Genomic DNA, 16,314 nt, shown 5'->3' on the forward strand with positions numbered 1-16,314 from the left:
TATGCACTAGTCCAGGAAATCGGTAATCGACCCTATGTTCGTGGTTAAGGTTGCTTTCGCCACGTAGGACGTATTAGACGAACCCGAGCCGTATTAGAGTTGACGGTAGTGGTTTGGCCACGCGGAGTGTTTGCACACTCTATGTCGCTCAACTCAACGTGCGCTCATGCTAGTCGAGTTCGTCAAGTAACACGATTGTCCGATGTATGTTCACCATGTATGGACGCTACTGCTTAAATCTAGGGTACCGAACTTACCAGTGAAATCCTATTAACCATGGTACCTTGATCCGCTAAGACTCATGAGCCGGACATGGTAGTATGGGACACCGTGGTCGAGCTGTCGGCCTACGCTGGGGTGACGAGCCTCCCCGTAGTGATCAGTGAGCAACTAAACTCGTGAGCCGATTATAGTGGTATGGGACACTATATTCGTGTTGTCGGCCTACATTGATTGGTGACGAGCCCTTTGTAGTGACCTCGAGCATGCCTGGATACCGCAATGAGGTGATGAGCCGAACTGTGGTAATAAAGGTATGAAAGGCATGCATTGATTGGTGACGAGCCCTTTGCTACGACCTGAAACCATATGATCGTATGAGATGTCTAGGACTGACGACCCTAGAATGGATCACTGTTTGGATGGTGACATGAGGAAGGTATCTTAGCTTCCCAATCCTGTTGTATGAAATGGACTAATAACAACCTGGTAATCATATCCATGCACCGCATTTGCATGTGCTTTGTAGATGTGGCGCACTTTGAGGTGGTGTCATGCGTAACGTAAGATGAAGACGCTTAGGGTGTACGCGTGAGGGCACGCATCATTTTGCATACATCCCTACATTAATAAGAGTACTTAGGATTTATTTAATTATTCTGCTTTATCATTACTGATTGATTGAACTAATAACATGTTAACTAGTGCCTTATTGTTCCACTGAGTTGATCACTCACTCCCACATTCTGGGGCGGTGTTAAACACCCACCAGACTGTCTTAGGTTCTGATGTTGCAGATGTGGATGCGACTTCTGAGGCAGAGCGGGAGATGGATGATGATGAGGCTGCTTTCTCTTATATGCAGTTTTCAGACGGGTTCTAGCGAGCCTCGGTCTGATGCGTGGGACTCTGGGATTATTTTTGGGAATTTAAATGATGTAACTTGATACTTAAAATTTTGATAAGTAACACTTTCATACGACCTGGTTTGTATATGTATTTCAGGGATTTACACTTGTACACATATATTTCTATAAGTCTTCCACTTGCTTTCTTCACTTATCCCTGAATTATATCTGTGTTTTGGCTTAATCTATTCCATGTTTTATGCACTAATACAGTCAACATACATCCATCATTAAATATGTTGCATAAGTGATGTTTTGGAACTCGGGAGCTGAGTTATGCTCGACCCCTGAATTTCAGGGCGTTACAGTTTTCACAACAGGTATACCAGCAGCTCCTGCGGTTCCAAAGCCTCCAATACCTTGGTGACTGCAATGTTGCCACCCATAAAAAAAAAGAGGTTAGAATATCTTGTGAGTCGTGTGAGTTCATACATGCATGCACCAGTCTATACAATCTAACCAGGCTAGCAGGCTTGACCAGTTCAAATGTAACCAGCCAGTCCAATGGCTCTGTTCAAGCCTCTTTTTTTGCCTTTTTTTCTGGTTAGAGAATTTTTTTATATAGCAATGTAAAATTAATAAATAAACAACACATTCAAATCACTCTTTGGCATAATTGGTGTCCTATGTGGAATCTTGATTTTGGGCAGAAAATCAGGTTATTCCAAACAGGCCAAAAGCAATAATTGGCGATCATGCTTTCATGGCTTAGAGGATATCTATAAAGAGTCATGAAGTCTTTTTGCTTCAAATGTTGATTGTTGTATTTTAGTTAGTACCTACATTTTCTATGAGGTTCCGGTATTCAGACTCAAGCCGGTTCAATACCATGAGGCTGATTCAGCCCTCAATTGGGTGGGTCCCAACTCATCTCAGGAACAACCAGTTGATCCAAGTCACCAGGTCTTTTAACCATGGTATTCAGGGTTTCAGCTAGTTGAACATTGGAATTTTATTTATATCATGGGGAGGGAATCCCATATGCCCATGTCATGCGAGAATGCTAAATGAGATTTTCCTACTTGATTATCTTTGGTCCAAGCACTGACTGAGCATTGGTGTCTCCAACATGAATTTCCCCAAAAATAGACCATGTTGAAGCATATCCAAAATCTGTATCTATTCTTAGATATAATGCAACATTCCCTTTCTTTTCATTATTCAGTGGGCAGTCTTGGTGTTTATGAAATCAGTACCAATGTACATTTTCCCTATTTCATAGCTCTATTCCAACAATTGAATCAAATATAGGTGATTGATCTTGGGTAATCAATAGTACATGCTCAACATTTGCAATAAAGTAGGTAATATTGAGATCAGAAGAATTGTATGATCCTCAATCCAAGCATATGCACGATATTCCCACCTAGTGGGAGTCATGGTTCAATGATCCAGACTATTGGTTTGTTGGGCCCCATTTGTAGGTTATAGCATATTTGTACACTGGTATGCGAGGTATGATTTAGGATTAAGAACTACACTTATGGTTATGGGATGTGATTGTAGGATGTGAATTTCATATTTATTTCATATGCTTTGTTTCTTTGCATCATTATTCTCGTAGGGTCTCACAACTTTCACCCTTCTCTTTTTCTAACTATATGAAAATAGTGAGAGCTGATTTGGTTGGCTATCTTCCCTTGAAATGGACTTCTACAACTTTTCATATTTGCATTTCATTTTGGACTTTTTATTTTATTTTTTTATTTTTTATGAGTGATTGCTATTGTTATTGCTTCATAAGTTGGTTGGTTTTTTTCGAAGATGCCATATCAACGGACAACAACTAATCTACTACAGGTTCAAGAGTTTAATGGACAGCAAGTGGTTTTCATCTGAATAGTGATGGATGGATGGATGACGATATAGATGAGTGGCCAATAGGGAATAACAGATGAATAGCTAATAATTTAGACGGATGAATGATCAGAAAAGTGGCCTAAACGGCTATGATTTGGACTGAAGAATGGCCAGCAATCTCAACTGTAAATGGACAATAATCTGGGATGTAAAATGAGCAGCATGCTGGTGTTAAATAACATACGATCTGGTAGTGGAAACAATCAAGACTCTAAACATGAGTTAAGGTCTAGATTTGGATGAAGACAGAGCTTAGATCTAGACATTAACTCAACTCAAATAAGAGCTCTTAACTGAGCTTAGATCAGGCCATTATCTGAGCTTAGATCATATCTGCAAATGATCAGAAGCCTATGCAGTTTGTGTCAGCAATGTACTCTCTTCTTCTCTATGGGATTCACCTAATCATTTTCTTCAGTTTCTCTTTCATGCCACACATGCCATTTCAATTAGAGATAATATGGTCCTGCTTATTCATGTTCCAGGTTTGCATGTGTTACCACATCTAGATGCATGTGGCCTTAGGAAAGCTCTATTTACTTAACCTTTACTGATTATCTTCTTTCCATATTGAGCAATATATTAAATGAAATTCATTAGCTGACATTGCATTTCATTTGTTGTTAGATCATGCAAATTCCTTGTTCCTTTATTCATTTCAACATGTTTTCTCATGTGTGGGAATTGCTGAGGATTGCATCTTTGCAACATCTGAAAGGATTGCTTGGGATAGTTCATTTCACTACTAAGATGGGATTCTTACCTGTAATGCTTTCTGTTTTTAAGCTTAAACCTGAGGTAGGAAACCATATGCTTTTTTTCCCTATTCTGTTACACAAATGAGAAATTATACAAATTCTAATAAGTTAGAACATGAATAGTGTCCCAATGAGTAATTTATGTCAATTGCATAGTTCTTATATTTCTAAGAAATGGACAGTTATGTCAATTTATCTATTTTTTCCTTATTTCCATTTGCTTTACATTACAATTGCATGATTAGACTTTAATTGGTTAATATACTTTTCATATCCCCATTCATCTCTTTAGATGTTGTATGAGCATCGCTATCTATACCCAGTGATCAACATCAATCCTTGAAGGCAACTAGGCAGACAACTAAAACACTGAAAATGCAGTGAGTATCTCTAGTTTTATGGTTTTACTTGTACATTCCTGTATTAATTACTCAAGCATGACGGTTATGCGCATTCTTTCAGGTGAATGTTGCATGTGGGAGGATTGGAGCTGCATATTTCAGATTCAAGCATCTAGTACATCTCTTGTCAAGAATGCACAGGTGTATTTCATCAAACAATACATTACGTGATATCGTGTGCATGATATCTGTGTTGTAATTACAGTTATCTATAATAATAATAATTTGTTCATTATAGTGTATTCACAATAATTATCATTGTGTTTACAGTTATTCATTATTTGACAGGTTTTCAGGTGAGATGAATGAGTTTCAAAACAAAACAGTCTGCGGTTTTGAGAAGTGATTCCCAGGATGTATGTGTGTTTCAGGGGCCATCTGCACCTTGGAAGCATACAATGGAAGGTAAGGAAAACCTTTGAGTTTCCTTCTTTGAATCATGAAAAGGAAGCATTGGAGTGGCCTAGCCATTTGGAAAGGTCGTGTTTATATCTATATTTGCTCAAAATTGATGGACCAGACCCGGATATGCGTCAGAGCTATCTGGATGAGCGGGGGTCCCTGGAAGATGGTAACCACTATTATGACCATGATTAAGTTGTCCATTTCCTATGGACAACATTGGAGTGGCCTAGCCATTTGGATAGGCCGTGTTTATATCTGTATTTACTTGAAATTGATGGAGCAGACCCGGATGTGCGTCGGAGCTATTCGGATGAGCGGGGGTCCCTGGAAGATAGGAACTGCTGTTATGACCATGATGAAGCTGTCCATTTCCTATGGACAACATTGGAAGGGCCTGGCCAATTGGAGCAGGCCGTGTTTAGGGACCACACCCTTAACCAAGACCTAACCTAAACTTATAACCTTAACCTATAACCTGAACCTAAACCTAAAACTTAAATGTATTCTCAAATCCTTAAACCTAAACCTACACCTAATCCTAATCTCAACTCCCTAACCTAAACCTAAACCTAAATTTGAAAACCCAAACTTAAACCCAATCCCGAACCCGAACTCGATTTTCTAAACCTAAACCTTAACCTATTCTCAATTCCCTAAAGCTATAACCTATAACCTAAAACTAAACCTAACGTAAACCTAAACCTATAACCTTAACCTTAACCAAAACCTATAACTTAAACCTTAACCTATAACCTATAACCTATTACCTAAACTTATAACCTATAACCTAAACCTAAACCTATAACCTAAACCTAAACCTAAAACCTAAATGTATTCTCAAATCCCTAAACCTAAACCTACACCTAATCCTAATCTCAACTCCCTAACCTAAACCTAAACCTAAACTTGAAACTCAAACCTAAACCCGATCTCGAACCCGAACCCGATTTCCTAAACCTAAACCATAACCTATTCTCAATTCGCTAAAGCTATAACCTATAACCTAAACCTATAACCTTAACCTAAACTAAAACCTATAACCTAAACCTTAACATATAACCTATAACTTATAACCTAAACTTATAACCTATAACCAAACCTAAACCTAAACCTAAACCTATAACCTAAACCTAAAACCTAAATGTATTCTCAAATCCCTAAAACTAAACCTACACCTAATCCTAGTCTCAACTCCCTAACCTAAACCTAAACCTAAACTTGAAAACCCAAACTTAAACCTAATCCCGAACCCGATTTCCTAAACCTAAACCTTAACCTATTCTCAATTTTCGAAAGGTATAACCTATAACCAAAACCTATAGCCTAAACCTAAACCTAAACTAAACCTATAACCTTAACCTAAACCAAAACCTATAACCTAAACCTTAACCTATAACCTATAACCTATTACCTAAACTTATAACCTAAAACCTAAACCTTAACATATAACCTAAAACCTAAACCTAAACCTAAAACCTACATGTATTCTCAAATCCCTAAACCTAAACCTACACCTAATCCTAATCTCAACTCCCTAACCTAAACCTAAACCTAAACCTAAACTTGAAAACCCAAACCTAAACCCGAACCCGAACTTGAACCCGATTTCCTCAACCTAAACCTTAACCTATTCCCAATTCCCTAAAGCTATAACCTATAACCTAAACCTATAACCTAAACCTAAACCTAACCTAAACCTAAACCTTAACCTAAACCAAAACCTATAACCTAAACCTTAACATATAACCTATAACTTATAACCTAAACCTATAACCTATAATCAAACCTTAACCTAAACCTAAACCTATAACCTAAACCTAAATCCTAAATGTATTCTCAAATCCCTAAACCTAAACCTACACCTAATCCTAATCTCAACTCCCTAACCTAAACCTAAACCTAAACTTGAAAACCCAAACCTAAACCCGATCCCGAACCCGAACCCGATTTCCTAAACCTAAACCTTAACCTATTCTCAATTCCCTAAAGCTATAACCTATAACCTAAGCCTAAACCTAAACCGAACCTAAACCTACAACCTAAACCTAAACCTAAACCTATAACCTTAACCTAAACCAAAACCTATAACCTAAACCTTAACATATAACCTATAACTTTTAACCTAAACTTATAACCTAAACCTAAACCTATAACCTTAACCTAAACCAAAACCTATAACCTAAACCTTAACACATAACCTATAACTTATAACCTATAACCAAACCTAAACCTAAACCTAAACCAATAACCTAAACCTAAAACCTAAATGCATCCTCAAATCCCTAAACCTAAACTTACACCTATTCCTAATCTTAACTCCCTAACCTAAACCTAAACCTAAACTTGAAAACCCAAACTTAAACCCAATCCTAAACCCGAACCCGATTTCCTAAACCTAAACCTTAACCTATTCTCAATTCCCTAAAGCTATAACCTATAACCTAAACCTGTAACTTAAACCTAAACCTAAACCTATAACCTTAACCTAAACCTAAACCTTCACCTATAACCTATAACCTATTACCTAAACTTATAACCTATAACCTAAACCTAAACCTAAACCTATAACCTAAACCTAAACCTAAACCTAAAACCTAAATGTATTCTCAAATCCCTAAACCTAAACCTACACCTAATCCTAATCTCAACTCCCTAACCTAAACCTAAACCTAAACTTAAAAACCCACACCTAAACCCGATCCCAAACCCGAACCCGATTTCCTAAACCTAAACCTTAACCTATTCTCAATTCCCTAAAGCTATTACCTATAACCTAAACTTATAACTTAAACCTAAAGCTATAACCTTAACCTAAACCAATACCTATAACCTAAACCTTAACCTATAACCTGTAACCTGTAATGTAAGCCCTGTATCCTAGACCGTACCTTTCCATAGGCCTCCGCGGTCTTTCCAGTCGAATTCCGGCAACCTTCGACCCTTAACCGGTATTTACGTGCGACCTGGATTCTCGTGCCGTCAACCCGAGTCGACTCAACCCAGGGCTTGTACCTTAGCGACCGTATCGTCACCGCGGTTCCGATGCCGCGACTTGCACGCCGAGGCGATACCCTGGTTGGGAGTTGTGGGCCAGCGTTCGGTGCGAGGAAACGCCGCGCGTGCGAATTTCGAGAGAATCTCTACAAGGTGTCACATCAATCAATCAATCCCATCAATCCCATCATGTCAAGTACACATCACCTTTCACCCTTTCCCAAGCAAACCCCAAAGTCAAAAAGTTTCTTACAACCCATAACTCCTCTTACAACTTTTGCCAAAAAAGTCAAAAAGTTCTTACACACCCATCCCTCTCTCTCCCATCCATCACTCCATCACCCATCACTCCCTCTCTCTCTCTCTCCCTTACAAGTCTCTTTCTCATTTCAAACTCTCCCATAAGCAAATCCCATACGTATGAGTCCTCCCATGGTGAGAAAATTTCATTTGTGAGGCCCACCTTTCCTACCCCTTCATCTCTCATCTCAACCATCCATTTCTCATCTTCCTCCATCAAAGAGAAGCACAAGGAGCTAAGGAAGCCAAGGGAGCAAGAAGATCAAGTGGTGGGTGTTTTGCCAGAGTAGTTTTTGATGTTTTTAAGATGGGCCAAGTGAGGCCAACCGATCAATGGTTCGGATCTCACTTTGGACCCTAAGATGTGGCCAATGGCCCACTTGGATCATCATGATCATTCCATGATGGGGCCATTCTCCATGGACCCCATCATGATGTTTATTTCCTTGCATGCTTAGGGTCATCTAGACCGTCTAATTTAGTGGAGAAGGGATCTCCACCGTTGGATTTAATTTTAATGGGCCCACATGTAACGGGACCCACTTGATGTATGATTTAGTGCAAGGGAGGGCCCATAGTGCCGGGGTCCCTCCATCACGCGGATCTCACTCTCTATCTCTCTCTCCTCTGTTTTATCTTCTTTTTTTTGTGTATGATGGCTTGTGGCCCACTTGATGCAAGACCTTATCCACGCCATCCATTGATGTGAACCCCCACCTTTTTTTTTATGGGTGGTAAGTGCCATGGGCAAAACACAAATATCAGGCTAATCCAAAATAGGTGGGCCATATGGGACCCACCTTGATGAGGCATGCCACCTGTCCGTCAGTGGAGGTGGCTAACAGTGAGTGTGCACTGACGTAGGTGACTAACAGTGGGTGTGCACTGACGTGGGTGTACTAACAGTGTGGGTGTGCACTGACAGTGGGTGTGCTAGCCAGGGAAGTGTGGACTGGCATGGGTCCATGGGACCCATCCACACCCTCCACCCCACGTGTGGGGCCCTCGACGTGTTAACCCACCCAGATCCATAGCTCAGGTGACAGACTAGTGAAAGATATCTCGTTTCAACGTGGGGCCAGGCCCTAGATCAACTGGCAGACTGAGGGAAAGATACCTTCCTTCAACACTGAGGTCTTGGTACCGTACCCTAGTATGGTGGCTAACAGTGGTGTGAGCGGACGGTGGGGTCCATGGGACCCACCCACACCGTCCATCCACGCCATTGGGTCACACCATGGTGTATGTGTGGTATCATAGCCGTCCACCGTCTTTGGACGGTGGGACCCACCCCATGTGTGGGGCCCTCCTTGATGCATGAGAATGGCCTGGACGTCAGCACATATACATATATTATATTATATATAAAAGGTGGTGGGCCCTACGTGGAACCCACCTCTCCTTTCATGTGCATAACTGCACAGCAGCAGCTATACCTATATAAGGTATTATATATTTTATATATATATATATATATATACATGCTTTTTTTTTAAAGCATAAAGCTGCATTGGCAGCAGCCATGGATATATACATTAAATATATATTATCGTATATACTTCATACGTATATAGGGTGGGCCCTACATGGGACCCACCTCTGCTCCTTTTTTAGAGCAGCTCAGGCTGTATGTCCAGCAGCTGTGTAGCTCCTCTTGCACCCTTCGCATTAACTAGGTCCATGAGACCCATTGTACATGTGGGTACAATCCACACCATCCAGTTCTATAGGACCCTCTGCTATTCCACGTGTAGGCCCCACCAGGGTGTATGTGTCGTATCTTCACGGCCACTGATTGGGTGGTGGGGCCCACCATGACTTATGTATCGTATCCATACCATCCAACCACTTGTGAGATCATCTTATGGCATGAGAAAATGAGCGAGTCCGATCCAAAGTTCAAGTGGACCCCCACCATTTAATAGTGAACCGTGACATCCACCGTTCAACTTCTAAGGACCATGGAAATTTCCAATTAAGTTGATTAAGGCCCATTAAGATGTATTGGGGCCTATGAGTTGAGGCCCATTTGATGTACATATGGGGCCCAATAGGTGTGGCCCATTTGATACATATAAGGCCCATGTGATTAGGCCCATTGTGATGTATTTTAAGGCCCACGGGTCATGGCCCATTGCAATGCACATAAGGCCCATTGGTGCGGCCCATTGACGTGGCCCACTTGATGAACATGAGACCCTTATGATACGGCCCATTTGATGTATTGAAGGCCCAATGAGATATACCTAAAGTTCATTGCAATGTGCAGTCCCAACATGATTTATATAATGATATTTACGTCGGGCTATGCCTTGGGAGCAATGATGGTTTGACGTCCACATTGCAAGTATAGTGTGGTTAAATGTCCGCATTATGACTTTTCCTAGGGCCCATTGTTAGGCTCGTACGTCTAATGTGTAGGCCGTCTAGGCCCATCTTTGTTATGATTATCATCCATCCTATATAGCATGTTTAGTTCCATGATTCATGACCATATGCATCATACATATGCTTGATATGAGAAATGACTGATCAAAGCATATGCCTTTGGGCAGATTGTTTAGGGGCTCCCGTACAGAGGGTGTTGCCCTACATGAGCGCACGATACGTGCAGTATTGCTGTATGACTGGATAGTGTGATTCATGCATTCGCATTGTGTGATATGGTTACTGTACGCCCTAGCGACATTAGGGCCGTAGCCTCTACAGACGTATCGTGGTTGGCAGGATTGGATACTGGAAATACTGTTTTACATGGGGTGCGATAGATATCCCTGGGTGAAAGTCCCTAAACCCTTATGGTACCAGGAGGTTGCTCTAACATCTAGACCGAGTGGATGCATGAGCACTGAGTGCCGATTACCAGACGGTTGCACTTTCCACTGTGTCGTGGTCGGTTGGAAGGGGGTGCGGCCTTACCCGCTCGAGAGTAGGGGGCAATGCTAGGCTGAGTCTGACCAGCTCGAGGAATGGGTCCGCTATTGATAAGCCGAGCCCGATATTGGCAGGCGGATAGTGAGGTATTTTTCACTCACCTTATTGCGCGCGATGGGGCGACAATCTGGCTTGGAGTGTACTAGACCCCAGTGATATTCCAGATCTTTGAGTTGTATTGATATGTGGACTTGATAAGGATTTGCATGCTTAAGTTGCATTTCGCATTGCATGGCCTTGGTATGGCCGACATCATTCTTTGCACCGCATGGCCTTGGTACGGCTAATGGTATTCTTGGCATTCATCAGCATGTTCCGCATTACTCTGATACTGCATAACTGTATTATCACCTTAAGCATACACTTTCACCACCCTCTAAGCTTTCTATAAGCTTATACACGACCGTTGCGTGCAGGTGACGTTGGATCACAGCAGCGCCGAGGCTTAGGCGCGTGGCAGATCATTTTTGGAGTTTTGTTCTTCTTTATTGTATTTCCCTTATGCTCATTGTACTTGTAAAGTTTCTGATTATAGTGGAAATGTGATGGAGTTTTTGGTTGCTGTTGTGGGTTATGCCTTTGGTTATGCTTATTACGAATCAAACTGATGTTGAAAATCCTCCTTATAGCATCCCAGGATCGGAATCTGGCGAATGGGCGCTGGGAGCCGAGAATGGGGTTCTACGGAGGCTGTCGGCGCCGGATTCGGCGATCGGGAATTTTGTGAGCCCGGTTTCCGAGTTTGGGGCGTGACATGTAACCTATAACTTATAACCTAAACTTATAACCTATAACCAAACCTTAACCTAAACCTTAAACCTAAACTTAAACTTATAACCTAAACCTATAACCTAAATGTATTCCCAAATCCCTAAACCGATAACCTAAACCTAAAACCTAAATGTATTCTCAAATCTCTAAACCTAAACCTACACCTAATCCTAATCTCAACTCCTTAACCTAAACTTGAACCTAAACTTGAAAACCCAAACCTAAACCCGATCCCGAACCCAAACCTGATTTCCTAAACCTAAACATTAACCTATTCTTAATTCCCTAAACCTATAGCTTATAACATAAACCTAAACCTAAACCTTAACCTAAACCTATAACCTATAACCTAAACCTAAACCTAAAACCTAAATGTATTCTCAAATCCCTAAACCTAAACCTACACCTAATCCTAATCTCAACTCCCTAATCTAAACCTAAACCTAAACTTGAAAACCCAAACCTAAACCCGATCCCGAACCCAAACCCGATTTCCTAAACTAAAACCTATAACCTAAACTAAAACCAAAACCTATAACCTAAACCCGAATCCGTTCTCAAATCCCAAAACCTATAACCTATATCTAAACCTTAACCTAAACCTATAACCTATAACCTAAACCAAAACCTATAACCTAAACCAAAACCAAAACCTATAACCTAAACCCGAACCCATTCTCAAATCCCAAAACCTATAACCTAAATCTAAACCTTAACCTAAACCTATAACCTATAACCTAAACCAAAACCTATAACCTAAACCCAAACCCATTCTCAAATCCTAAAACCTATAACCTAAATCTAAACCTTAACCTAAACCTATAACCTATAACCTAAACCAAAACCAAAACCTATAACCTAACCTGAACCCATTCTCAAATCCCAAAACCTATAACCTAAATCTAAACCTATAACCTAAACCCGAACCCATTCTCAAATCCCTAAAGTTATAACCTAAATCTAAACCTTAACCTAAACCTATAACCTATAATATAAACCAAAACCTATAACCTAAACCAAAACCAAAACCTTTGACCCAAACCCGAACCCATAACCTAAACCTAAACCTATAACCTATAACCTAAACCAAAACCTAAACCTAATCCTAAACCTAAACCTAAACCTAATCCTATAACCTAAACTCAAGTCCCTAAACCTTAACCTATAACCTAACCTAAGCCTATACTTATAACCTAAAACTATTCTCAAATCTCAAAACCTATAACCTAAACCTAACCTTTCCCTAAACCTATAACCTAAACTCAATTCCCTAAACCTAAACCTAGACCTAAACCTAAACCTATAACCTAAACTCAAATCCCTAAACCTTAACCTATAACCTAACATAAACCTATACTTATAACCTAAAACTATTCCCAAATCCCAAAACCTATAACCTAAACCTAACCTTTTCCTAAACCTATAACCTAAACTCAATTCCCTAAAGCTAAACCTACACCTAATCCTAATTTCAACTCTCTAACCTAAACCTAAACCTAAACTTGAAAACCCAAACTTAAACCCAATCCCGAACCTGAACACTATTTCCTGAACCTAAACCATAACTCATTCTCAAATCCAAAAACCTATAACCTAAACCTAAACCAAAACCAAAACTTATAACCTAAACCCGAACCCATTCTCAAATCCCAAAACCTATAACCTAAACCAAAACCAAAACCTATAACCTAAACCCGAACCCATTCTCAAATCCCAAAACCTATAACCTAAACCAAAACCAAAACCTATAACCTAAACCCGAACCCATTCTCAAATCCCAAAACCTATAACCTAAACCTAAACCTTAACCTAAACCTATAACCTAAACCAAAACCTATAACCTAAACCAAAATCAAAACCTATAACCTAAACCCAAACTCATTCTCAAATCCCAAAACCTATAACCTAAACCTAAACCTTAACCTAATCCTATAACCTAAACTCAAATCCCTAAACCTTAACCTATAACCTAACCTAAACCTATACTTATAACATAAAACTATTCCCAAATCCCAAAACCCATAACCTAAACCTAACCTTTCCCTAAACCTATAACCTAAACTCAATTCCCTAAACCTAAACCTACATCTAATCCTAATCTTAACTTCCTAACCTAAACCTAAACCTAAACTTGAAAACCCAAACTTAAACCCAATCCCGAACCTGAACCTAATTTCCTAAACTTAAACCATAACTCATTCTTAAATCCATAAACCTATAACCTAAACCTAAACCAAAATCAAAACCTATAAATTAAACTCGAACCCATTCTCAAATCCTAAAACCTATAACCTAAACCAAAATCAAAACCTATAACCTAAACTCGAACCAATTCTCAAATCCCAAAACCTATAACCTAAACCTATAACCTATAACCAAAACCAAAACCTATAACTTAAACCAAAACCAAAACCTATAACCTAAACCTGAATCCATTCTCAAATCCCAAAACCTATAACCTAAACCTAAACCTAAACCTTAACCTAAACCTAACCTATAACCAAAACCAAAACCAAAACCTATTACCTAAACCAAAACCAAAACCTATTACCTAAACCTGAACTCATTCTCAAATCCCAAAACTTATAACCTAAACCTAAACCTTAACATAAACCTATAACCTATAACCTAAATCAAAACCTATAACCTAAACCAAAACCAAAAACTATAACCGAAACCCAAACCCATTCTCAAATCCAAAAAACTATAACCTAAACTTATAACCTATAACCTATAACCTAAACCAAAACCAAAACCTATAAACCTAAACCCGAACCCATTCTCAAATCCCAAAACCTATAACCTAAACCTAATCCTATAACCTAAACTCAAATCCCTAAACCTTAACCTATAACCTAACCTAAACCTATACTTATAACCTAAAACTATTCCCAAATCCCAAAACCTATAACCTAAACCTAACCTTTCCCTAAACCTATAACCTAAACTCAATTCCCTAAACTTAAACCTACACCTAATCCTAATCTCAACTCCCTAACCTAAACCTAAACCTAAACTTGAAAACCCAAACTTAAACCCAATCCTGAACCTGAACCCGATTTCCTAAACCTAAACCATAACCCATTCTCAATTCCCTAAAGAACCTATAACCTATAACCTATAACCTAAACCTAAACCTAAACCTATAACCTTTCCCTAAACCTTTAACCTAAACCTAAACTTGAAACCTAAATGTATTCTCAAATCCTTAAACCCAAACCTACACCTAATCCTAATCTCAACTCCTTAACCTAAACCTAAACTTGAAAACCCAAACCTAAACCTGATCCCGTACCCGAGCCCGATTTCCTAAACCTAAACCTTAACCTATAATCAAGTTCCCAAAAGTTATAACCTATAACTTAAACCTAAAACTTAACCTAAACCAAAACCTATAACCTTAACCAAAACCAAAACCTATAACCTGAACCTTAACCTATAACCTAAAACCTAAACTTATAACCTATAGCCTAACCTTAACCTAAACCTATAACCTAAACCTAAACCAAAACCTATAATCATATGGTGAGACCATTTCTTTTGTGTCAATTTCATTCCTTTTTGAGTTTTTTTTTTAATTTATTAAGAAAAAAAAAGTGGTTATACATGATGCACTTCTTTCACTTTGTCTTTCTTTTCCCCAATGGGCATTCTAATTTATGAATGACATGACTATTTGTAGGATGATGGAATATACAAAGTTGTTGAAATTTCAGGATGAAGTCGAGCACATTTCTCTAATGAAGCTAAAGATTTGTATTTTTAGCATTATTGTAATTGTAATTGATTGAATGAATTGGATTGTAATTGATTGTAATTATAATTCATTGAATGAAGGATTGTAATTGTAATTGAATGAATGAATAATTGTAATTGAATGAATGAATGATTGTACAGGTGGGAATTGAATGAACAAATGATTATATATAATTTTTTAATTTACAAAATAGCTACGGATATTGACCGTAGCCACTAATCTGACAGGTGTAGCCTTTTCAATTTTTGCATATTACTACGGACTTTTAGATATAGATAATATCCGCAGCTGTTTCAAGTTTTCGCTACAGATATAATTGCTACGGATTATATCTGTAGCTATTCCGCCCTATAACTACGGATTAAATCCGTAGCCATAGGCTCAAAACCTATTATTACGGCACCTACGGCCACGGTCAAGCTACGGACCAAAACCATAGCCTTAGCCCTATTTTTTAGTAGTGGTAATGAAGATATATCAATTGATTACCATCTAAATAGTTTTCCCTACTTTGGACAGTATGATAGTCGAAATCAAACTTAATTGATTACCATCTAAATAGTTTTCCCTACTGTGGACGGTCACAACCATTTTGATTAGTGTGGGAAATTGAAAATTTTGATGGATGGGACCATCTAATGTCCATGATTTTGATTGTTAAAATTTTTTAAAGCAAATATCTACACCATCTATAGAAAACAGTGCGAGTTGGCTTCAAGCAACCAAGCTTCTAGAATTTTGGCGATAAGGCTGCATTTTTGTCCAACAGGAGGGGTAGTTGAAAGTAGAAGGCTATGGGATATTTTTGTATTGTTTTTTGTTGATTTTGATTCAGTTATATACAACAGTTGTGGCCTAGTGTTTTTGTGGGGTTCACCAGAATGAACATAAATTTCCAATGGGGTTGTTTAACATCTCTACTCCAAACTAATTATAGCTTTTCTAATAACAACTAGTCTCTCTTTTTGTTGTAACTCTTGTTTTAAATAAGCTTGTTGGGTAAATCA

General features: G+C 39.0%; 1 long non-coding RNA gene across 1 annotated transcript; it reads left to right on the forward strand.

The window, feature by feature from the left end:
- The first annotated feature begins 4,176 nt into the window (after positions 1–4,176).
- Positions 4,177–15,488, forward strand: LOC131256184 (uncharacterized). Its single transcript, XR_009176634.1, has 2 exons — positions 4,177–4,261; positions 15,233–15,488. It is a non-coding gene; the product is annotated as an uncharacterized LOC131256184 (long non-coding RNA).
- The last annotated feature ends 826 nt before the right edge of the window (positions 15,489–16,314 follow it).

The sequence above is a fragment of the Magnolia sinica genome, chromosome 9, assembly GCF_029962835.1.
Source record: "Magnolia sinica isolate HGM2019 chromosome 9, MsV1, whole genome shotgun sequence".
Lineage (NCBI taxonomy): Eukaryota > Viridiplantae > Streptophyta > Magnoliopsida > Magnoliales > Magnoliaceae > Magnolia > Magnolia sinica.